General features: G+C 58.3%; 1 protein-coding gene across 4 annotated transcripts in view; it reads left to right on the forward strand.

The window, feature by feature from the left end:
• The window catches only part of LOC105700571 (epidermal growth factor receptor), an 82,484-nt gene that overhangs the window by 39,095 nt on the left and 19,667 nt on the right, over positions 1–23,722 (forward strand). For 3 of the 4 annotated variants that reach the window (XM_012426530.1, XM_012426533.1, XM_012426532.1), the window contains exon 1: positions 5,434–5,937. The exons of the other annotated variant lie outside the window; for it this stretch is intronic. The gene's annotated coding sequence lies outside the window, so the exon portion shown is untranslated. Of the gene's footprint in view, positions 1–5,433; positions 5,938–23,722 lie in introns of those variants that run through there. 4 annotated transcript variants of the gene reach the window in all.

Raw genomic sequence — 23,722 nt, forward strand, 5'->3', positions numbered from 1 at the left:
GTAACCCCATGTAACCCCATGTAACCCCATGTAACCCCGCGTTTCGCCTTAGCACGCGACATCGCCGCTCTATATCACCTATCGCTCGCTATATATCCCAGGGGCCGGGCATAAGCGCCGGACGATATCGGCCGGCCGCGCTGCTTTATGACATCGCCATTTTGGTCCCGGGGCCTGCTTTACGAGGGGCCTCACGGCTCCCGGGCCCTCTCTCGATTCTCTCCCCTTCTCTATATCGGGGATTAAAATACCCGCTCGCCTGTTTATCGGCCAGGTGCTGAATAAACACGGTCTCGCCCTTCCGCGGCGGATAGGTGACGGCCGATAAATGGCCGCCATCTTGGATCCACGTGGTCTCGCCCTTCTTGGGAAATTATATGGGAAAAAAAGGACATCGCTCGAGGATTCGTGTAATGAAATGTTCTCTCTACGGGGTTGGTTACTAAATATTGTGTCGATAAGAGGCATTTGAGATTCGGGCTATCGGTTTCTGATTATTAATCCCAGGCGGCGTGGTTTCTCCTCGTTCCGATCGCGTCATTTCCGTCCCCGGACCGCGTCGTCGCCGGGAATCGAGGAATTACGAAAGAGACGGCGCTTGGGCAATCGACTGTCGTTCCGAGCGATTGCCTACGTAGGTAAAAGGCACACGGCGATCTTGCCAAGGATCGTGGTCTTAGCCGAAGGTGGGCGAGCTAGCGACTAGACGTGTCACGGAGACGGCTTTGGTTGAGTCACGACGCGATGCCGCGACAATGGCGGGTCCGTCCCTGCAATTGGCCTCCCCGTTATCCGGACTTGTCCCCGGAGGTTCCGAGATATTCCGGTGTTATCCGCCGATCCCTCGTTCGGGCTACCCCGCGTTATCGGGCTCCGTTACTCCAGACGCGTGGACCGCGCGAACGCCGACGTCCAGTTTCCTGATTCTTGCTCGCGGAACTCGGAATTTTCCTACTCGTGTTCCTGTCGGCCGATCGAAAAATTCTTCAGATAAAATCTTTACCTTCGGACCGGATTGACTTGAAAAAAAATCGGCGTGACCCCTCGTCCAAGCTACCTCGCGTTATCGGGCTTCGTTACTCGGGCCGCGTGGACCGCGCAACGCCGACGTCCAGTTTCTCGATACCTACTCGCGAAGTTCGAAATTTCGCTATTCAGAATCTTGCCGGCTGATCGAAAAACTCTTCAGATGAAATCTTTACCTTTAGACCGGCCCAAGTCAGAAAAAAATTGACGAGACTCCTCGTGCGTGCTATCCCGCGCTGCCGGGCCGACATTGAAAAAGAAAAGTTTCGGAGCAGAGCGGGGCCCCCGAAGTAGCGAGGAGGGGTCGCTAATTCACGACGTCGCGGTTCACGGAGGAGTGCAGAAACGGATCGTCTGCGAGATCGTTAGCGTACCAGAGCTGGAGGTCGAGTTATCACCTCGCGCCCGGAGGTGATAATGACAGAGGAAAGGGGTAAATCGAGTTTCGGACGAATTCCGAGGGGTCGAAGAGTGACTCATCCACCTATCCGCCGTGATAAACTCCGCAATAGCGATTAGGAGCAATTTCTAGCCTAGCAAGACTTCGAGTAACGACCTGGCGCAATCGGCTCGGGGAATGCACCGCGACTCGTACGGGAGGTTCTAATGAGCAATACCGAGACGGTAGTCGTTCCTCGCGCGCGTCTCATTATCATCTGGGTTGAGCGATTGCACGAGTGGCATGGGAATCGACGTCGGAGTCCGCATAATCAGCCGTCAAATCGACCCGGATCGCAATAGGCGAGAATTTTCCCACCGCGAGTCGATTCCGCGGGGTCCGCGATCGATCGATATCGATCCCTCGATATCAGGAAAATCCGCTCGACTCTATCCTCCCAAGTGACCGGATCGTCATCGCCGTCTCGGAGATCGGTTCCTTGGCGAGGAATGCACCGGTGCATCGATGCATCGACCGTAGGATGACAAAAGTCACGAGCGAGGGAGGACCTCGACCTCGCGGGGGGTTCTCGTTTCCTTTGTCCTCCCCTTGTTGCCTCGCCTCTCCCCTCTCCCACGGACAATGGCAGCTCGGTTTTCGCACCCTGCTGCGGCGCCCTCCGTAAATCAAAGGTGCAGCCTCCGACTCTGGACCGCCGAAAGTTAAACGCATTCGAATGGATCCGGAACGCCCACTCGGGGCAGAAGTCCTTAGGTGGAAAATCCCGGAAGCGGTGTCGAAGCGTGTGAATCGCATTGTTATCATATATGAAACAAAAGGCAACCGGCAATCTCAAAGAAGGAAATTCTATTCCCTGATTAGACATTTATATACATATATTATGGAGGTATCTTACGTATTACATACGTAGCCAGTGGAGAGGTTCATCCTTAGCGGAGGAGTCGTGGGTGCGAGCAAGAAGGGGTACACCTGTTGCTCCGATTTTTCTCCGCGATCGCCGGAGGAGTCGAGGGGCAAAATGGGAATAATGAGAGAGGAGGGAGGGAGAAAAAGAGTGCCGGCACGTACCGCACTTAGGAACGCGGCTCTCTCGCGGTGCTCCGACCGCGGGGCAAAACTAAGGACGGAGATAGCGAAGATCGTTGGGCCGCGACGGGAGAGGAAGAGAGACCGAGGTATCCATCATCCGAGGTCATTTGAATACCTCGGGTACCGGGCTGAGAGAAAGAGAGAGAGAGATACCGAGGGATCGTAGAAGAAGAGGGTCCGGCCGGACCCCGGCGAGGAACCCGGAGGTGCCGAGAGAGACGGAGAGGGGAGGAGGAGGAGGAGGGACGGGGAGAGAGCGCCAAGAGGTGCGAGAGAGCTGCGAGAATGGACCAGAGAAGGTCCGAGGAGAAACCGGTTGCCGAAGAGGTAAACACGCGAAGGTGATGTACCCTACGTGCCTCTCTTCTCTCCTCGTCTCTCTCTCTCTCCCTCCTTCCCCCTTTTTTCCTCGCTCTCCGTCTCTCTCATCCAGGAGATCCGAAGTGGTCCAGGCGGAGGCTGACGTCCGCGAGGGCGACCTCGGGAGAAGAAAAATTCCCCCCCCCCCCGAGCTGCTTTCCCTAAAAAATCCCCCCCTCTATTTTTTAATAACAACCTGTCATATATCCACGATTATCTATCCTGTGTAGATATACGTCCTTCTCGGTGGTACTCGAGACCGCGAGCAATTGTCGCGGAGTAAGTCACGTAGCGGCGCTACCCGAGCTCTCGGGGGTGGGAAATAAATTATTTACCCCGGTATTATTCTCGACGAGTTCCGGGAACGGCCGAAGGGCAGATCGCTCGACTCGGCGTCTACGTCAGCGACGTCGGCGTACGGACGTGCGTCGCGGCGGCGCGTCGCCTTGAAAAGTGCAACCTACGACGTAATGGTCGCCGGTCGTTTGCGAGCGACGCAAATTGGATCAACGCCGGGAAACGGGAGGAATATCGGGGGGAGGGGGATCGATAAATAATTTATCATCGACGAATCGACGAATCGGACCCGGGGAACGTCGGAACGTTCCGCGGACCGGCAACCGGATGCCCTCGCGGATGCGCACTTTCTCTCCCTCTCTCCGTCTCCTCATATGCAGCGACCCCGAGGAGTCTCTCTCTCGGTGGAAATCGACCACCCTCGAAGAACGTGCTCGGAGCACGCTCTTAATCTCGAGAGCATCGAGAATCGTGTCGGGCCCGGGTCTCGGCCGCTCGCGGCTCTCTCGCCGCAAGAGCGGGGAGAGAGGGGAGAGGGGGGCCTGGGATACGAAATCGGGCCCGGAGTGGGGAGGGGGCCCGTAACGATTCTTAGATTTTTTTCGGGAGGGCCCTCACGAGCGGCGCCACTGTCCTCGGGACCGGTATTCTCTTCTGGGCAGTATTTCACCGGCGAGATGCGGCTCCGCCGGCGGACCGAGAGAGAGGGGCCGCGCCGCGGACCGCGGGGTGGGAGAGAGAGGCCCGATGGTGGCGGGCCCATAGGGCTCCGCCGACTCGTGTTCTCGCGGGGCCCGACAATAGGTGCGCGGCCCCGCCGAGGTGCGTGTCCCTGGGAATGCGTGTATGCACGCGCGAATCTATCACGCCGCGAGATCCCGCTAATCCCCCGACGACCGGGCCCGACCCTGCCGCGGTTGGGCCCGACGAGTTGCGGAGAGTCCAACGCCCGTCGCGGGCAGGGGCCTTTCGGTCACCTCTGGATGAGCGGGAATTTGGTAGGATTTTTTAAGGGCTCGGGATGACGTCTTTCGGGAGGGGCCCGGGCCCATGTGGCGCCTCTAGGGATAGGGCCCCGCGCGAGGGCGACGAGACGACGATGAACTTCCTACGGAGGAGTCCTTTCGGCGGAATTCGCACGGCCGTCCCGGGGCCCGTCGATGTAATACGAGTTAACGCCGCTGGCCGGGCCTCCCGCGGCGGTGGACCGGGCCGCACAATGGGCCCGGAATAGCCGAGCCACTCGATGGCCACAATGGGACCTGGGACCCTTTGGGACTCGCCGGGGCCTTCTGGAACCCTCCGGGCCCCGAGGGTCCCGGGCGGCGTGCCGGGGTCGGGCCCCGTCACGGGAATACACCGTCGGGCCCCGCCTGGAAGCACCTGCTAGGCCGAGAAGCCACCCCTCGAGTGGGCCCAGGGCGAAGGGGAGTCTCGCGCGCTTCGAGTGCCAATTTTTCACGGGCCTTGTATCTCCTCCCCTCCCCCGCCCGAGGCCCTCTCTCTTCCTCTCGGGCCCAAAAAAGCTCACCTACGTAACGCAAAATTTTTACCCGCGGAAAGACAATAACCACCCCACCTTCTTAATCATCCCATTCACTTAAATGGACACGAAACTCGTATCCGTAATTGTTCGGATACCTATTGGGCATCATCGACGTCCGATGTAAGGCCCGAAATTTGTTTCCTTTGTTATTCAAACCGCCGGCTGAATGCCGAGGTGCCGGCCCTCTCAGGGTTTGGGTCGCGTTACAAAACAATCGGCGAGACGGCAGGAGAGAAAGGCACCTGCTAGGGCGAAAAGCAACCCCTGGGGTGGGCCTCTTGGGGCCCGACGGACGGCAAATAGACATTCGACGAACCCATCTCTCGCGAGATTCCTCCATAAATCGATTTCCACCTCATAGCCTTTCTTAAATTCGCTTAGCGATTTCCTTCTCGCAAGTCCCCGATACCGATAACGAACGCATCGAGGTACCTACCCGCGCTACCCTTCTCTATCGCGCCCTACCTTACCGTCGCTGGTGCTGCGCACCTCCCCGGCGCGCCGGTACCCCCACTCCCGACTTACCTGTCCGGCGTCGGCGAAAGGAGTGGGGGGAGCGAGGCAGGGCGAGCGGGCCCAGGGGGCGCGGGGCACAGGTGGCGGCGGCGTCGGCGGCGGAGAAGGCGGGAGGCGCGGAAGGTGGAAAGGTAGGGGGTAGACCCAGCGTGGACCGCGCTGCATGGCCGGTCCGGAGACCCGCTCCGCAAGGTGAGACGCGCGGACCGCGACGCGAGTGGCCGATTCCGAGCGCGGGCCCCCTGGCCTGGTACCGATTCCGCCCGATACCGAGCGAGCGTCGTGGGGCCCACGGCGAGTGCGGAGGGCCCGCCCGATAGCCGAATTCCTAGGGCCCGGGACACGCAGGGAGTGCCAGGACGCGAGTAGAAGAGGCCCATGCACAGCCCGGCATGCGGCGCGGGGCCGACAAGGCGGGAAATCAGCCTCTAAAGGGCCCGACCGGGCCCGATCAGGCCCATCTTCGGGAGAACCCGAATTAACGCAAAGGACGTCGGTCCGAACCGAGTTTTCCCGGCGGTTCGACGTTAGGGCCCCGATCTGCGGGGTCCTATCCGTAAAGTAAAGTCTCGTCAGGCCCCGAAGTGTTTGGGCCAGTTGACGGACGTCCAGTCACCGGTACCCGTGTGCAGTGCCATCGTCGGCTAAGCTCTCGGATGAGGCCGCAGGGCGCGCTCCAGGACGCAGCGGGGCCCGACGACCGGTAAGTCCCAAACATCAGCTGTTAATCGAGACGAGGGAGTTTTTCAACTTTTTATCCGCCGCGGTGTTGACTCGAACGGGGTTTGGAGGACCCCTTGAAAGTCGGACCCCTCGGGCCGTAGGACCCATCGATCAGCGGGCCCTAATTACCCGACGAAAAGCCATTACACGTAACGCGTCCTGTATATACGGAGACGCGCGATAGGGAGAGTCGAATACGAGCTCGATCAATGTTTTGTTTACGAGTCGACTTGCTAGAGGTCCGATACGTAAACTTTGCCCTCGCCTTATGACTTTCGGAAATCCGGCCCAATCGGTCCGCGGACGGTCCCAAACATTGGGACAGTTCGTCGGGGCCTGGAGAATGGAACCAAATCCGGACCCCGAATCTCGTCGCGGTTGATAAGATCGAAATGTAGAGTGGGAAGGGAAGGGGGGCGGACTCCGACCGCTGTCGCTCAAAATCCCGTCGATCCCCGAGTCGGGGCCCGATCGCGCCGACCGGCCGATCTATAGATCCCAGACCCGGCGAGAGTGCTCTAAGTAGGCCACTCAGGCAAAGTAGAGTCTAGAGTCTAGCTGACACGCCTCGCGGGTTTCCTAACCACTTGCATTCCGGCTGCGCTTTCGTGTGCGTACTTGGCGCGCCGACTCTACCCCTTGGCACTTCCTCGAAGCATTCCTCGTACGGGCAAGCCTTGTTTTAATTACCCGTGCGACGCATTCGCGCTTCCACCTCATTCTCTCCGGATTGAGGGTGTCACTCTTGCGCGGACCCACGCGTCTACGCATCTTCCCTCCGCGCGTACTTGGCGCGTCGACTCTACCCCCGGGACGTTTCCGAGAGACGGGCCATCCTTTGATTATCCAACCGACTAGGCCCCATTTCCTTCTCTTTCTCCATCCAGACCTCGCTTATCACCCTTTTGATTTTTTTTACCCTTCGTAACTTTCCCCTGGAATTTTCCGGGACTTCTCAGATTTCCCCCGGACCTCTCCGGAGAGCGACTCGGGCCTCCTCTTCGAGGAGAATTACGCAAGGCTGGAATTTCTCGGCCCATCGGCCCCGGTCCGACTTTCTTGGCTCCGATAGTACGCGCGGAGACTCGAACGCCGGGGTAGGAACGCCGACGTGCGTCGGCGTCCCGACGCCCTTTCGGAAAACATCAACCCGAGAGCACGTGACATCTGCCGCGCGAGGGGGTGCCGGCTCCCGAGGGAGCACCCCGACGTCGACTCCGGGAAAATCGGGCCCGAAGGGCCCGCCGCCATCTTGCCATCCCCGCCCGAGTTAACGTCGCGTGGCCGATCTCGCGTTTCCCAGAAGACGCGGTGGACGCGCCGGACGTAATCCTCGTTTTATCCTCGCAAAGAATACGCAATAGGGTCGGCCGGTCTGCGTCTCTCGTCGTTCAACGACGACGACCGGCGGACGTCATCGACGAGTTTTCTTATCGAGCTCTCCTCGAGCGTGGAGTTTTATCTCCACACCTATCCTGGCTCCTCGCCAGGATGGAGCGATTCCGCGACCGCGATGCGCCGAGATTGCGTCGATTGCACTTCTTGTTTACTTCTACTCTCTGTGCCCCCTCCACCCTCGGTGTCCATTTTTCACACGATTGGATTCAACACTTTAAGGTGACATAAAAGGGTCACTCTATACACATCAAAGCGTGAAAGTATTTATCAAATTTTTCTCCAAGCTGGGTGTTAACACGTGATTATGGAGGCCCTAAGAAAAAAAAGAAACGTGATGCTCGTGAAATTTAATTTCTCGAAAAAAAAAATAAATCTTTTTTTCCTTCAATTTTGTCCAGACTAAAACCAAAATCACATTTCTTGTCGTTTTTGTGAAAAATGAAATTTCACGAGCTTCGCGTTCTTCCTTGGGGCCTCCATAATCACGTATTAACGTTTTAAATGATCCGGTGCACTTAGTTTGGAGGAAAGCATGAGAAATATTTTTACGTGTTAAATATATCTAGAATAACCTTTTTTTATATCGCGTTAAGCGTGATGTCACTCCCTGGGGACTGCCGCAGCGTCAAGAGTTTCACATGAAGTAAAAAAAATTGTTTTAATTACGTGTGAATTTAATTTATAATAAATATCAGTGGCATGAGATATTTAGGGTGGATTCGATTTTTTGGGCCTTACGGTGTACAGTTTTCGAGGTCTCGGGAAGATAACTTAAGTTGCGCGTCTCGCCATAGAAAGTGGTAACTTTTGTCGCCGGGGCCCTAAGTCCGTTGGAGGCGCTCTCTCTCTCTCTCTCCCTCTCTTTCTCCCTTTCTTTCTCTCTCTCTGTCGCGTTTACCGTTCCTTCGTGGAGAAGAGTCGGGGAACGAGAAGAGGCCCAGCCCAGGAGCGAGGAGGACGGACGAACAGGGAGGACTCGTTTCTCGTCCGCGTCGTTACACGGCGGAGTTAGCGACACGCGCGTCAAAAAGCGGGCCCCCGGCGAATACGCCTCGGGCCCCTGGGGGCCCGGTACCCGGAAGTGCCGAGGGCCCCGATTCGGCGGCCGGCCTCGCTGGAAATCGTCTTCCGGAACCGCTCTCCGTATCCCGGTCGGTCTTATCATCCACTCGACGGCGATCGCTGATTACCGCGATCGAGGCGTTAACCGGACGCTTTTCCGCACACGGCTTATCGCCGGTACTCGCGAACCGACGACGTAGAAAAATTAGAATTGCGATAATCGTAAACACTTCGGAACACCCTGGGGAGGCGGTCGCAGGAACCGGGGCAACGTGGTAAGGGTTACCTCGTCATTTCGTCAAGGTAACGCCAAGAAGTCGCTTCACCGTGCTTATCACAATTTCTTTGGAGAGACACCAAATCTTTTTCTGCATATATATATATATATGAATTCTTTTCAAATATATATATATATATATTTGAATTCTTTTCAAATGGGCAAAAAGGTGATAAGACCGCGGCCGCGTATCGATAGGAGCGAGAGAGGCGATTTACGACGTAGAGAGCACCCCCGACGACCTCTACTCGAGCGTGGCGCGAATATCCGTCGAGAAGGGGCCCAAATGAGCCGGGCAGACTCGGGGCCCGCCGGAGCCCCCTAAGGCCCGGGGCGCGTCGGCTCGGCCTTAGTTAGAGGGTATCGACGACCACGACCCGTTCCGGGGCCTCACCTGCTCTCCCGCGGATGAGAACACCTCGCGTTTGTTCCGGCCCACCGGTCTCCGGGGCCCATCTAGGCCCCGAACATGGGTCGGGAAGAAAAAAAAGGCCCAGATTTCTTCCCGCGGTTCTTTCCTCCCTCTTCGTATCCAGGACCTTCGGATGTTCGATTTTCCCGAGGAATCCGTATTTTCTTCACCGCGTCGATCTTCTCCCCCTCCGCGGGATGATCGCTCGCAATTTCGCGACGCTCGGCTTTCCGGGGCTTCCGCTGCGGATGGGAGATAGATGCGCCTGCGCGCGGGCGTTCTCGCGAGGGGGGGTACCGGCTGCACCTATAATAGTCGGCGATGGGTGCACGCTCGTGCATCTCCCGAGATGTCGGAGGTCCACGGCCGAGGGAAAGGCGAGGCGTGACGTCACGAGCGGGAACGAGGTTAGCCGGAGGAGCCGCGCCGGGAGAGCCGCAGCCGCCTCCCGGATATGCGAGCCGACGCGACCGCGACTCAGCGCGCTGCGGACCTCTGGACCGGCGACCTGGCTCGATTCCGAGCCCGATTTTCGGTTTATTCAGCTTTCCGCGTAACCGTATCATCCTTGCGAGGGGTTCATCCCGGGTTTCGGGGGCCTTGGGGCCCTAGGGCCCACGGATTCCGCGGACTCGCCGAGCCGGGCCTTTGTCTCGCCCAGCGGGCAACCTCCTCGACGCGGAGGAGTCCGAGTTCCCAGGCGGGCCTGCTCCCTATCTCCGCGAGATCTCTCCCGCGGTCCTCCGCTCCTGGCGTTGCGTCTCTCTCGCGCGTACGCTCGGCCGGCTAGCGGCGTCCTCCTCGCTCGCGCCGAGTCAAGCTCGTGCTGACCCCGGGGGCCCCGAGAGATCGCCGGCGCTCGTTTCTCTGGAACTCGAGCTCGCCTCGCCGGCTCTCGGGTTCCGATCTCTCGACCCGGGACCCGACTTTCGGCCGAGATATTTCTCGACCGGCCGGCAGGCCTGCGCGATATCATCGACGTCCGAATTTCACCCCCCTCGGGGGGAGGATTCACAAAAAATCATGGATTTAGGAAGTCACGTGGGAATCAGCTGTTTAACCCAAACAGGTATCCCCCGCTTGAAATCACCGAAAAGTTGCCCTGAATTTTGTTGGCTGACTTTTTGGATGACTTTGACATGTTGACCAATGACACGTGACTGGTGCAAGAGGTGAATATTTTTCACGCGAAAGTGAATTCCTATGAATTCGGGAATCGGATATCCGGGGTCGCGAAGAGTCCGGGATGGAAAATCGCGAACTCGGGGATGGGAGTGTACCGGGTTTTCCATCTCATCCGGTAGCCGACGAAAGGGAAACGCCGGAGCAGGAAGAGAGAGCCCGGGTGATCTCCTAGCTGACGACGTTGACGGAGATGCGCGCGCGCGAGTGCGAGTGCGCGCGCAGGGTGGGCGTCAAGGACTCGCGCAGCCGCCGCGGCGTCGTCGGGGAGCTGGACCGGTATGGCGGCCATATCTGGACAGCGCGTACACCGCGCGCAACGCGCGACGCACACTCGCGTCTTCCCGACGCCTTGTACCTACCCATACCTATGAAGGTCTCTATCCTACACGCGGCCGAGTGGCGTTTAAGGGGAACAGTCAAAGAGCGGGGCTCGAGGAAGGGACCGAGAGATGGGGCGAATAGGGAGAGCGAGAGAGACCCAGGGACGCTGCGAGCCGGCGGAGAGCGAGGGACGGAGAGATGCGACCGGCAACGAGAGCGAGGACGAGCGAGAGATGACAAGAGTAACGAGAGCGGGAGGGACGGAGCGATGCGGGCCCGCGTGAGAGAGAGGAGGACGGAGCGATGCGGGCCCGCGAGGGAGAGTGAGGAGGACGGACCGATGCGGGCAAGCGAGGGAGCGACGGAGACAAGGCGACGCGGCGCGCTAGCGCGTGCCTTTAACGAGCGTTGAAATCTCCGCCCGGGCCGCACCGCTCGGCCGAGGATGGACGAGCTGCACTTGAATTTTAATTACCCCATTGAATCGCGCCGTATTTAGACGCCCAATTATGAGGAAAGGGTTTCCTCCCTTTTGGAAAATTTTAAATTGGAACCTTTGGGCCTGATTTCTGGGCCCGGGGGTTCCTGGATACGTGCCGCTCTTGGGGCGTGGCGGGCACCGCTCGTAATTAGGTGCTCCTGAGTTTTGCGACGGGTTTTGCGGGCTGCCCGATTCGCGGGGTCGGCGGCCTTAAGTATGGGCCCTACCGGGATTTTGCGCAACGCGCCGAGCTCGTGCTAGGCGCTACCGCGCCATAATGCACGGCAATCAGAACCGAGCATAATCGCTCGCAATTACGGACCAACCGCGCCGCGGCGGTGCCTCGTACGTACCCGAGCCTTTCGTGCCGATCGCCGCCGGCCCACGTATAAGGGGCCCCGACAGGTGAGGAAAAATGGGCCCGATTGATTCCGACGTGCGGCCCCACCGTGGCGATCGGATTTCTACCCGCCTCGAAATTCGAAATTATGGAAACGAACGAGGGGAAGAACGGGGAGGAACGAACTTTTCGATTCGGGGACCGCGAGAGTGGGGTCTGATCGGGGCCCGTCGCCGCGAATTCGGGGCCCGCTCTCGGTATGTTAATGCCGTTCTTCCGGATCCCCGGGGTTGGCCGCGTAGTCGGGCCGGGTTTTTTCGTGTCGGCGAGATGTCGCTTCTAATTGACGATCCGGACGGATGGGCCCAAACCGCGGAGGGACGTCCCGAGGACGCGTGTCCGAGGTGTCCGAACGAGCGTCCCTCGTGTCTTATTATACGTGGGACACCCGAAATTTCGGCATCGGGAGAGCCGCCACCTGCGCTCGTCGGATCGACTGTGAACGGGCCCCGGGAGTGCGCGATGAGGCCCCTGGATTTTTGGGCCAGCCTAAATTTCCATTTTCCACCCTCACCATCGTTGATCCGATCTCTCTACTCCGAAGCAAGAAATGGAAGAGCGCGATCACCGTAATCTACCCTCCAGGATCCAGGGGTGATCGGGCCCATTTTCCTCCGACGGTGAGAACGACCTCGCGTTTAACGACGCGGCGTTAATGGCCGGCCTCGGGGACGTGGGCGAATCCCCCCGTGTACGGTGACGATCCATCGAGGACGCCTTTTCTACCGGTCGATAAAAGGATAAGGGGCGAAGGGGGCAGGAAAGGGGGGAAAGAGGCCCCAGCACACGCGGTCGACCGTTTTACGCACGGGAGGGAGTCGTGACGTTGCGGAATGTGGGCGGCCCGGGCGAGTGGGTGTCCCGGGTCGCGAGTCGCGATCAGAGTACGCTGCAACGGTGACATCATCCGCGACCAGCTGACTCGACATAGATGGAGCGAAAGAATCGAGGAAAACTCGACGCGTCCTAACGTCTAAAGGAAAAAGCAATCCGAGGACGCCGTGGGACGGCTCCGAGACGCGCGCTCCTCCGGCCGCCATTTTGGAGAACCGAACAAGACCGCGAAAAACTCTGAAACTGCGGCCGAACCACACAAGAAATGGTACGAATACGCGTAAAAAGGTACTCGGCACCTCGGGCAGGATTAAAAGCGATGACTTTTACTCTATTCCGCGATTTAATCCCGGTTTCGACTTCCGGGAGAGAATCGGGTCTTCCTGGCGAACCCTCGGACCCGATTGCGCAAGGTGAAATCGCGCGGCGCCCGGTTATTTTCTTTTTTTACCGGAGGTACGGGGCCGCGACGTGGGGTGTCCCTCGATCCGTGGGTCGGAGAGTTACGAGGCCGGGAACCCGGGCCCAGAAGAAGCCGTTGTCGGGGCCCGCTGGGCCCGTTAGCCAATCGCCGGGCCCGGGAGCGCCGATTCCGGGGGAGGCCGAGCTACGGCGAAACCCGCGGCAAGAAAGCCGAACTGCTACGGGGAAGAGGCCGATAGTAAATTCAAGAAGTCGGGCCCCGATCCGCGAACAGGGTGGTCCACCTTTGCACCGAGTCCCTCGCATTCCCGTTGGCCGTATAACGAGCTCGTCCGCCGACTCCTGGGTGTTCCATGCGTCAGGCGAACCGATTCCTGGCGGGGAGTTACCCTGCCCTGAATAAATGGGTCCCATGGAACGACGAGGCCCGCCGACCTCCGGAGGGGGACTGGGCCCTACCCCCGGAAATCGAGCCCCGGGTCAAGGCCCACCTCGCCGCGCATCCCCTTTCTTAAGGCCCCGAGGTGGTACCGAGTCGCGATCGGCGCGTTTAATTCGCCGTTAAGGCGCGTTTAACCGGCCGAGAAAGTGGCCCGCGGAATCGGGGGCGGGGAGGGGGCAGGGCCCCGCAAGAACCGCCAGCGGTAAACTCGTAAATACGGGCCCCGTTCGGCATATCGGCCGTAACTCACTCGCGGCCGAGCGAGAAGACCGATTCTCATTACAGATACGGATTGGCCGACGAATTGCTTTCTCGCGCGGGGCCTTAATGGAGTTCCGATTATTCCCGGCGCACGCACCCGCGGACTGGCCCGTTGGGCCCGACGCGCCGCCGGGAGGTGCCGGGCCCCCCTCTCGGCCGTGTTCGCCGAAAAACGAGCAACGGCCGCGGTTGCGACCGGGCCCTGCCGTTCCGGACCACACGGGCGTTCTCCAAGATGGCGTCGCCTCGCCGGTCCGAGAAGGCGCCAAGCCCCGACACTTTCGCCCGGTTTCTTTCGGCCCTCCCTCGATATTCCGATATTTATCGCTTTCATTTCTCCGCGGTCCCTCGAACGCGCGCACTCCACGCAGCTTCTGCGCATCCAGGAAGGGGTATCGCATTCCTGCGCGGCCGCGCAAAGTAACGCACAAATGGAGGAGCGCATATCGACCACGCACTCAATTAGCCCCACCGGGTCGAGGATGGAGCGGTTCGAGAGGATCCCACCAACCCGGGGAACTCGATGCTGGAATGCGCCGCATCCTTCGAATCGCGATTCCCTCCCCCTCCGGGTCCCCCCCTCTGTTAATGCCGCGCTATCGGTCGACTCGGGGCGGACCTGAAGAGACGACGGGGAAGAGGAGAGGAGAGAGTCGTCCTCGAGATGCGCGGACCTCGTTCCCCGAGATTTATATTCACGCACGAGCGCGATATCCTGATATCTTCTTGCCATTCGTACGCGATTTGGTCCCGCGTTGGACGTCCCGCTGAGATCTTAAAGGGAAGCTGAATGCACCGGCTAAGAGGATTATGGCCCGCGATCTCGCGGTTCTCCTCGTTTTGTCTCTTTTTCACAACCCATTCGCGAGGTCTCCTCCCAGATTGCGTTTCCCCCTGATAAATAGGGACGCTGGGAAAACGGATTAAGGCGATGCGAAAGTGCCGCGAGGAGATCTCATTTATGAAACCTCTTCTCCGAACTGTGCGTACCGAATCGCTTAGAAGTTAACAATGTGAATAGGGAAGCTATAAAGAAGGTCCTGACACCCATAGCACTTCAATTTAAAAAAAAAAATTGATATATAGAGGTTTTTAAAATTTTTGATAAGAAATGAAATTTCATGAGAAGAAATATCAATTTCTTGATATTTCTTGGAATATTTTGTGGGATAACTTATTAAGATTTTTTTTTTTTTCACGATGGACCGAGAATTCCCTCCCAGCATCCCGATGATCAGGGGAGGTGAACACGTCGGTCTAAGAGGATTACGGAGAACGGCGCGACGATTTGCTCGCCTCTCGTCCTTCCCGCGGACTCTTCCTCGCCTTGAGGCCCCCCGTTTTCCGCGTCGGGCCCCCCGTCTCTGTTTTTGCTGTCCCCCGTTTAATATCGGCCGGTTCTTACCTCTGGCCCCAAAGAGGATTAAGCATTCGAGGAGGACGAGGGCCGGCCGTGTCGAAACTGGAGACACTTATGAAATTCGACTGAGCGCGAAATGACGGGGCCCGGTTCGCGGAACCGGCCCCGGGCCCGTGGGCCCCGGGGATTAACGGCGCGGAAACCGGGCCCGGTCCGGGGAAAGCCGGGCCCCGTAATCCCTCGTAAATCGTCATTCGCCGGGAATACGTGGCGACGGGTCCCCGATTCGCGGGCCCCCGTCGCGGATTTATAATCGGGCCCCTCCGAGGCGGTAATCCTCGATTAATATCACCTTTGTGCGGGCCCTGTCCCGATCCCGCGCCGCCTGGGCCCCAACTTAAGACGTCTCTCGGTTTTATCGGGGGAACAAAAACTCGTGCCAATGCATCTCGACGAAGTGGGCCCCCACCTCGAGCCGAGTGGGCCCCTCGGTGGATCGCCGATTCGCGGCCGGCGTCGCGGCGTCAAAGGAGGTGGTTGGTGCATAATTAAAACAAACAAAGGACCATCGGAAGCGCGGCGAATCAGCCGGAGAGGGGCCCGTCGTCCTTGCGGCGCACACGCACGCGGGGCCCCACGCGGGGCCCCACTCGGGGGGGATATATATCGGCGGCGCGCACGCATCGGACACTTAAGGCCCCGCCGATGTATAATTCGCGTAGGACACGTAGCCGCGTGCCCACCGGGAATACAAGATGTCGGATGCCGAGGCGATTTGCCATTCCGTTGGCGCGAGCGCTCCGATTTGCCGCAAAATCGAATTTTAATATATACCGCGCGCACGGCTCGGGCCCTAAATCCTCGCGAGGTCGAGAAATTCCCGAGGCGTCGAACGTTTTACGAGTCTCGAGACTTTATTCGACGTTTCTTGACATTCTAATGGTTTGGGGAGGGGGCTTCCCAAGATGGCGCCGACCGGGACGAGGGATAATCGCGTGGATGACTGGGAGTTTTCGGTGTATTAGGGAGAGACAAGATCTCTGCCCTTGTAGGGAGAGGCTGGGGCCCGCTGGACCGAGGCGGAGGCTGCGCCGTGAAAGGAAAATTAAAGCGGATCTCGAAGGCAAATTTATACGGCCTTCACGGTCGCGTTAGGGTTTCGTTGGCCGTAGCGATCGGAGAGGGGGAGGAGTGGGCCCGAGAGGGGCCTGACCCGCCCACAAAAGGTCCCAGGGAAATCCGGGCCCCGTGGGGGATGAAACAAAGGGAGTTTCCCAGGGCTCGGCGGGCCCTTAGGTAAGAAATTAAACCGATCTCACCGGGACGGGCCCCGGCGGGGGCGACGCGGGGGCCCGACCGCAAATGGAGGGCGAAAGTAAAAATCCTTAGGCCGGGGCCCTACCACGCCCCGAAAACTCCCGAAACCGCGGGCCCCGTAAATGGGAGAAACAAAAGGAAATTCCCAGACTCTCTGCGGTCGGTCCCCTGGGCCTTACTTCCTCTGCGCAGGGCCTTCGCACCTCGCGCGGACCGAGGGGGAGGGCCCGGTCCCCCGGAATTCCGGAGCAGGGGCCCGTACCGACCGACAGGTAGGGCCCCGATCAGCGGGGAGCGGTCGCGACGAGGGGCGACCGGGACGCGGAGGGACCCGGGATATTTATACAAGTCGGCGTGCGGAGGGACGATAAATCAAACGGGGGACGGGGGGGNGGGGGGCGGGCGGGCCCGGGCCAGGGGTCAGTTCGTATCTGGTTCGACGACGCCGAGGTATTTCCTCGCGCCCCACGCGAGCCGGGGGGGCAACGAGGAAGCACGCGAGGCCTTTTCTCCCGGACGGGGCCCTGCCGGCGAGGGGAGGGGTCAAGGGCCCGACCTCTGGCGATTAATAACCCTCTCCGAGAGAGATTCCCTCTATTCCCTCGTTTTGCTCCCTTTGCCTCCCGTCGCTATCCGCGTTTGATATGTCGGTTCCGCTCGCCGGCCACGGTGGCGGGTGGACCGTAAAAGTCCCCGGAATTTCTCGAGATCACCGACGACTTTGACTAAACGACCCCCGATTGGGCCCTACCGGTAGAGTAGTGGGAACAAATCCGTTTCCTGCAGATTCGCCATATCAATGATCCTCAGGGTACTTGACTCTAATTTTCTGAGGTACCTTTTTTTACCCCGTTAAAAAAATCCTACAAATTTCGGGACGTTTTGGGACCCTCACCGAGATCGTCGGGCCCCGTTGTACGTCCACGCTATCGCGATTTATTAATAAAACCAGGAGAAATGAATTCTTTTTATGCGCCTCCACTCGCTCGGCCGGCTCGGCCTTGAGTATCCGGCCCCGAGAGAGGCCGAGTGCGCTGTCCGAGTAATCACGGGTTTCAAGGGGTACGAGCGGCACTCTAACCCGAATAAGCCCCGGATCGTGGCGACCAGGCGCGAAGGGCCCGACGTAGGGCCTGATTGCCCCTGATACCTCCGGTAATGATGGGTGTCGTCGAACCTGGCTGATCGCCGACCCCCGAAGGTCGGCCCGCTCCCCTCTCTTTCGCTCTCCTACTCCTTTCGAGGCCCGGAGTCAGGGGACTTTAAGGCCCCGCTACGGAGTAAAACGGGCCCCGGTTAGGAAGCGAAACGTCGCAGATATGGCTGAGAATTGTGGCTGGCGAAATTTGATTTATCTACGGATTTAAATTCTGTTTATGATTCGTAGACCAGGGGGGATCGGGGAACCGGGAATCGCGTTAAGGCCCACGTAAGGCCCCTTCCCGAGGGTCGATCTCGCCTCTACAACTCGCCTTCGGGGGTCCGACTCGAGGAACGGGGTGAAGGGTCCTGGTGCTGTAATCACAGGTTTCGGAACACAAGGTGCACGAGAGACGGGCCGACACCTCGACCTGGGCCTTATATCTTCGGTGATTGACGTGAATGCACGTTTGCTGCTTTCGAGGAAAGATCGTTCCCGCTGTAATCTCGGGCCTCTAAGTCCCGCTGGTGGGATTACATTTTTTAAGGGAGGGACTCGCCAGGCATTTGTTTTTGGCGTCACGATCCGGTCGGGCCCGCGATCGGACCCCTTGGAGGGGGCCCTGCCGTTTCGACAGAGAGAGGGAGACTCGGGCCCCCCGAGGGCGAGAAAGAGGAGACGGAGCAAGAGCGAGGAAGCGAAGTGCCGGATAAATGGCCGTGGCAAACGTGAATCTTACCACGAGATGCCACGATGTAAACGAGATGGCGCGCGGCTCCCTTCACGGCCGGTTAGTTTCGTTCCCGGCTCGGTGGGGCCCCTTTCCCGGGCCCCGCAAGCCGGGCCCTGCTTTACCGACTCGGGCCCATTGTCCGCGGCGCGTTTCAAGATGCCGACGCCGGCTTTTATGAGAATTTTAATTACCCAATCTCGAGCCGACCAGGGGGGGGAAAAAATGGAGCGAGGATAAGCCCCGCGATGGGCAAGGAAAACGGGGCCCGATCCTTCAGCGACGAGGCCCTCCATTAGGGCCCGATCTGGCACTTCGTATCGCGGTTGAAAAATAGTCGCGCTTTCGACGGGCAGTTCGTCCATTTATTCAAGTATTTACAGCACGGTGTTATCGAGCGGGAGCGTCTTCGGGGCTGGGCCCGATGTCGGGCCTTAGGGCCCAGAGGGGGGCAACTCGACGTTCCAGCGCTGCAGCCAGATAGAATAAAGGAGATGCTTCTCGCTCGGGCGAGTTTGCTCCGATCTGGATGCGGAGCTCTGGAAAATCGGGACTTTCGAGCCGTCCTCGCGACTCGGGGCCCCATCGAATTTCGAATCGGGCCCCGAGGGCTTCGCGGCGGACTTTCCCTTAGAATTCATTCCGGGGAACTTGCGGATCGAACTTGTCGGCGAACCGTCCGATCGGAAACCTGTACGCCATCGACGCTCACGCGCACCGGAGAAAATATGGTTCTCCTCGAAATCCTGCAGACGCAGGATGGTCACCAGCGAGGTGGTCAATCTTGAGTTTGGATCTACACTTTCCCGGATGTTCTTGGATCCTTTTCCCGAGACTGTTCGCCCCAATTCCTTGACTTTCTCTCGCGATGTACTCGTAGGGAGGGTTTTCTTTTCGGGTACGTCAGCCTTGGTTGACGGTCTTGTCAGGGTGCTCTTCAGGGTGCTCTTCGGGGTGCTCTTCAAGTTGCTCTTCTGCTCCTCTTTCCTCGCGCTATTCCCCAGGTTTTTCTTCGCATCCAAGCCGACCAAGTCCTGAAGAACCTTGCCTTTAGACTCTAAACTCTTCAACGTACTGGATGACTTCTTTCCTCGAGTCTTATCAGCTAAGTCCGCGATTTTTCCCTCGCTCTTCTTCAAGATCGGAGGCTTGGCAGCCTCCGGCTTCCTCGAGTTCACCCTCGAGGGTACCTTCAGCCCGTAATCGATCAAAGTGCCATCCCTCTTCTTCTCTATCGGTTTTACGGCGTCCGCCACTTTGGTGGCGCTCTTCGGGGTCTGTTTTATAACGATCTTCGACTCCGAACTGAGAGTTACAGAGCTGGAAGGGGATTTAAGCTTTTTCTTCCCTGGCGACTTCGATGCTTGAGCACCGACAGGCACTGTGATAGTGACCTTCGATAATTTCGGCACGTCCTTCGAGGCGTCACTTCGATTTTCACCTAAAGGACCCGCTTTCCTCGAGAAATCACTTCCTTTCCCTGGATTTCCTGAAGAGGGTCCATCCTGAATTTTTCCAGTTGTCGCTTTTCTGCCTTGATGAGGCACCGCCACCCTTTCGCCCCTCGACCCAGTTCGGAAAATTTCAACACTCGGCTCCTTCACCACCTTGTTCTTCAAGAACTGCGTCGACTTCTTCGCGACTTCGACCACGGATTCACCGATCGTTTTCTCTGAGCCTTTCTCGGTCTTCAGGGCTCCTTGCGAGGGTGGCTTCTTGACAAGGCTGCTAGTCAGAGATTCCCTCTTCTCTTTCGCTGTCACCTTCTTCAGGTGTTCCTTCAAGTTCCCCAAAATGTCTGCCGCACTCATATCGGACGACTTCCTATCCGAAGTTGAATTTTTCTCCACCGAAGATTTCACCTTGGGAGGGTCCTTCGACTCGGCCCGTTTTTTCGATTCGCTCATCCCGACCTTGGTCCTTGTTGAAGACGCGTTCCCCTTTGCTCCAGATCCAGTACCAACCCCAACAGAGCTGCCACTGGTCTTCTTGGTGGAATTCTCGCTTCCGGATAATTTTTTCATGAAGTCGCCGTGTCCGGTCTTCAGGGTCTTCCCGGGTCCTGGAGGCTTGGACGTTGAAGAGCCCATGTCCTTTCTGATGCCAGCGAATCCCGCAGGTCTATCCGATCCCTTGTTCCTCCCTCCTGATCCTGAAAATGTATTTACACTAATTGTTATGCATGATCATCCTCCATCGTCAATCAGAATATTCGAAAAAGTCCTCCTAGTCACCTGGTCGAGGGCCGGGCGAACCCGGAGGCATCCTAGAAGGAGGCCCACCATCCTTATCAGGGTTATCAGTCGACGTCCACCAAGGGTTAGGCTTGGAAGGCAGCCTTGAAGAGCCTTTGCCACCTCTCTTCTCGCTTTTCAATTCCTTAGCGACATTCTTCAAGGCACTTCTCTCAGAATTGACCGACGGCGCGCTTCTTGGTCTCTCTTTGGTTAAATTCGACTTTTCAACCCGAGAGTCAATTTTCACCGACTGGTCCACATCCTTAGGCTCTTCTAGTTTGGCCGAGATCTGGAGGTTTAGGAGAGACGAGGATGTCGTTCTACCTGTCCGGCCTCTCTGATCGCGGTCCAGGGACGTCGGGATCAGGATCTCCATCCTCTCGTCCGAGGTCACGATGTCGACTTCCTTGGCCTTGGTGACCGTCGTCTTCGACTCTTTGCGAGACATCCCGCTGATGCGAAGTTCAATCTTCTTCGCGGTGGAAGTCGTTCCCTGGCCCGAAGGAACGTCGCTGATCGTTATTCTGACCGACTGGGGGTGGTCCCGTTCTCCAGGTTCTCCAGGAACCTTGGAGCTCATCCTGGAGCTCTTCGGGTATTCCGGTCTCCTGGCCTGGAGAACGCCTCGGGCCTCGTTTGTGTCAACAGACGCCATTTTCGACTGCAGCCTGGCATCTTCCTTCCCCTGAAGAGTCCGAACCTCTCGGCCTGCAAGAACGAGGTCCTGGCTGTCTTCGGCAACAGCTGTTGGCCCAGCCTCCGAGGCTCGTTTCTTCTGGCCATCCGATCTCACGGTGTCCGTCCGTCTCGCCGTTGAAGGAGCGTCTTCTTTTTTCCCCGAAGACCTCTCCGTCCTGGGAACCCCTGGCTGCCAGGCCGCCTTGTCGAGCCGATCGGTACGCCTGTCCACGAATTCTTCAGGTCCGAACTTCGCTCCTCCACTGGTCCCGGAACCTGGCTCCTCATCCAGGTGGATGCTGCGGTCCAAGGACATCTCCCGAAGGGAACTCCCACCTGGTCCCGGGACCAACGCCGACGTCCTGGAGTCGTCCCTGGACGTCCTTTCAGAAACCTCGGTGACACCCGACCTCTTGTTCCCTGAAGAGGGACCTTCCTTCTTCTCAGGCGGCACCCCAGTTCCTGGGACCACTCGCTCCACGTGGTCCAAGCTTCTCCCAGGTGGAAATCTCCCCGTAAGAGTGCCGGCGCCTAGAGTTAACCCCGAAATCTGCCTCAGAGGTTCTCGACTGGATCGTCTCTTTGAATCCAGGACCTCGGAATAGTCCGCGATCATCCTCGCGTAGGACCTGGGTGCCTTCCGGTTCTCCGTCTCCTGGGGCTTGGAACGCTCGGAATTCTGGAATCCTAAGGCCTCCACGTGGTTCCCTGGGAGTTCAGGGGTCGCCATGTCGATGGGATATAGTCTGTCAACGGCGGAGCTCCTGAATCCTGCGACCTGTCCCACGCTCCTTGGTGTCGGCGCAGCATCCAAGGCCGCTCTCTTCCCCGGGTCATCCGCAGACCCTGACCTCCGACACCCCTCGAGCCTCCCTCCTCTCCTGGACTCTAACGGCATCTCCTCTCCCTCCCTGAAGAACACCCTGGAGAGCCTCGGACTCGGGGACCTGGAGAACCAGGGAGCCGACCTTGCGTGCCGCGGGGTCCTCGACTTGCAGGACCTCCTCGCGCAACTCTCTCCAAGATGGCCGCCATCTCTCGGCACCGGGTCTTCGGGAGGAAAATCGAAATTAACGCTCGGGCAAAAAGTGATATCGAAAAAATAGGGGTCTGGAGATAATCGCCGGTCGAGTTTCTTGCCCTTCGAACGGCACCTCCGGGCACCGTTACCCTCCTCTCTTCCGCGTCCTGACGTAATACGGCGTGCTTAACCTTGTTACCTTTTACCTCCTCCCTGCGAGGGCTTAGGGCTCTGCAGGGAAGGATACCCACCAGCGGAAACTCGACGAGGCACCCGCAGGCTCAGGATGTACCTCAGCTGGTTCATCGTGCCATCCTCGGGGGGCCTCTTACTCTGGGATTTGCATTCGCCCGTCGGTCTGCCGAGTCGGGGACTTACGCGGGCATAATTTCGATTCCGAGGAGAAGGGCTCCCTGGGGTCGAAGGACCTTCCTTAGTAGTTACTTAGTCCCGGTCGCTTCTCATAGCGATCGAATCGACCGCACGTCATCCAAGGATGACAGAAACAATTGCCGGGAAAGTATTAAAAAAGTATCCTCGACATGCTGGACGAGGGGGGAGTACATAGGGAGGCGCATTTTGTCCGAAATTGCCGAAAAAAAAAATATATCCGTATATAGATTAATATAATAAGAGGGCCGGGGAGTAACGCCGAGATGCAGCCTCCGGTGCTCCAGATCGGGCCCCGATTTTTCCGCGGCCAACAATGCCGGGCCCAAACCGATACGTCACGGCCTAAGTACAGCCTCCCGTGTGGATCGAACTACCCCATCTAAAGTCTATTTATTCGAGGCCGGGGACTTCTTGAAGCCTTCTCCGAGGACGATGCCATGGGTCAGGCGTTGGTCCCAGAACAAATAGCCTGCCTCGGGGATCTCATTCTCAAGGATCAATTCCGAGCCGGGGCCCATCGGAAGGCCCGACATCGCCCGCCCGCAATTGCTCGCAATTGTACGCAATCGCACACAATTGCTCGCAATTGCACACAATCGCGCACAATCGCGCACCTCGAGGAGTCGCCGGTCGCGATCGGGCCCCGGGCCTTGGGCCCTTTGACAGCCGCGACACTCGCGGCACCGTTCCTCGTCGTGTCGTTGTGTCCGGTAAATTATGGCTCGGCTTTCTCGCCGGCAATGTTGCTCCAGGGGATTGACATATAAAGTCGATCGCAAAAATCCCCCGGCGTTGTGCGGTCGGGCCCCGACTATATGCCGCTAGTCGGTCGGGCCCCGCTCGATCGAGCGACGTCCGAGATATCGTGTTCCGGATTTTCTCCAGGACGTCCACATAGCTAATGGGACCCTCCCAGAGTCCTCTTTCACCCTACCAATCCAATTCTAACGAAAGAAATTTTTTTTAATCATTTATATAGGCAGAGATTTTGGGACTAAGTCCTCTCGAGACTAACTAGGCAGCGCAAGGGGACTGATCATTTTCAAATATTTTTTCTCTTGACCGCGCATTCTTTTTGCCGATATTTTACAGGAGGATTTGTATGTTTTTGGTGAATAGTCGGGAGAGTGGGGGGGATCGGGCCCCTCTTTAGGGCCCGTCCCGCGAGGTCACGATTCCGCGGCTCACGATTCCGCCGGCGCTCGCTTCGTGCCAAGAGATTCCAAGGGGGCGGGCAACTCCACCTTTTATATAGTCCGTGGAATCGGGGGACGACCACGAGTCTCGAGTTATCGTGATCCGAAGCACGAGTCACGAACGCCATTGGCACGCCGATCCAATTCGACGCCGACCTCCGACTGGGCCCGTTGCTTTAACGAGTACCTGTTGCCC

This window comes from Orussus abietinus, unplaced genomic scaffold (genome assembly GCF_000612105.2).
Source record: "Orussus abietinus isolate OABI.00-Male unplaced genomic scaffold, Oabi_2.0 scaffold2, whole genome shotgun sequence".
In the NCBI taxonomy this organism is placed as follows: Eukaryota; Metazoa; Arthropoda; class Insecta; order Hymenoptera; family Orussidae; genus Orussus; species Orussus abietinus.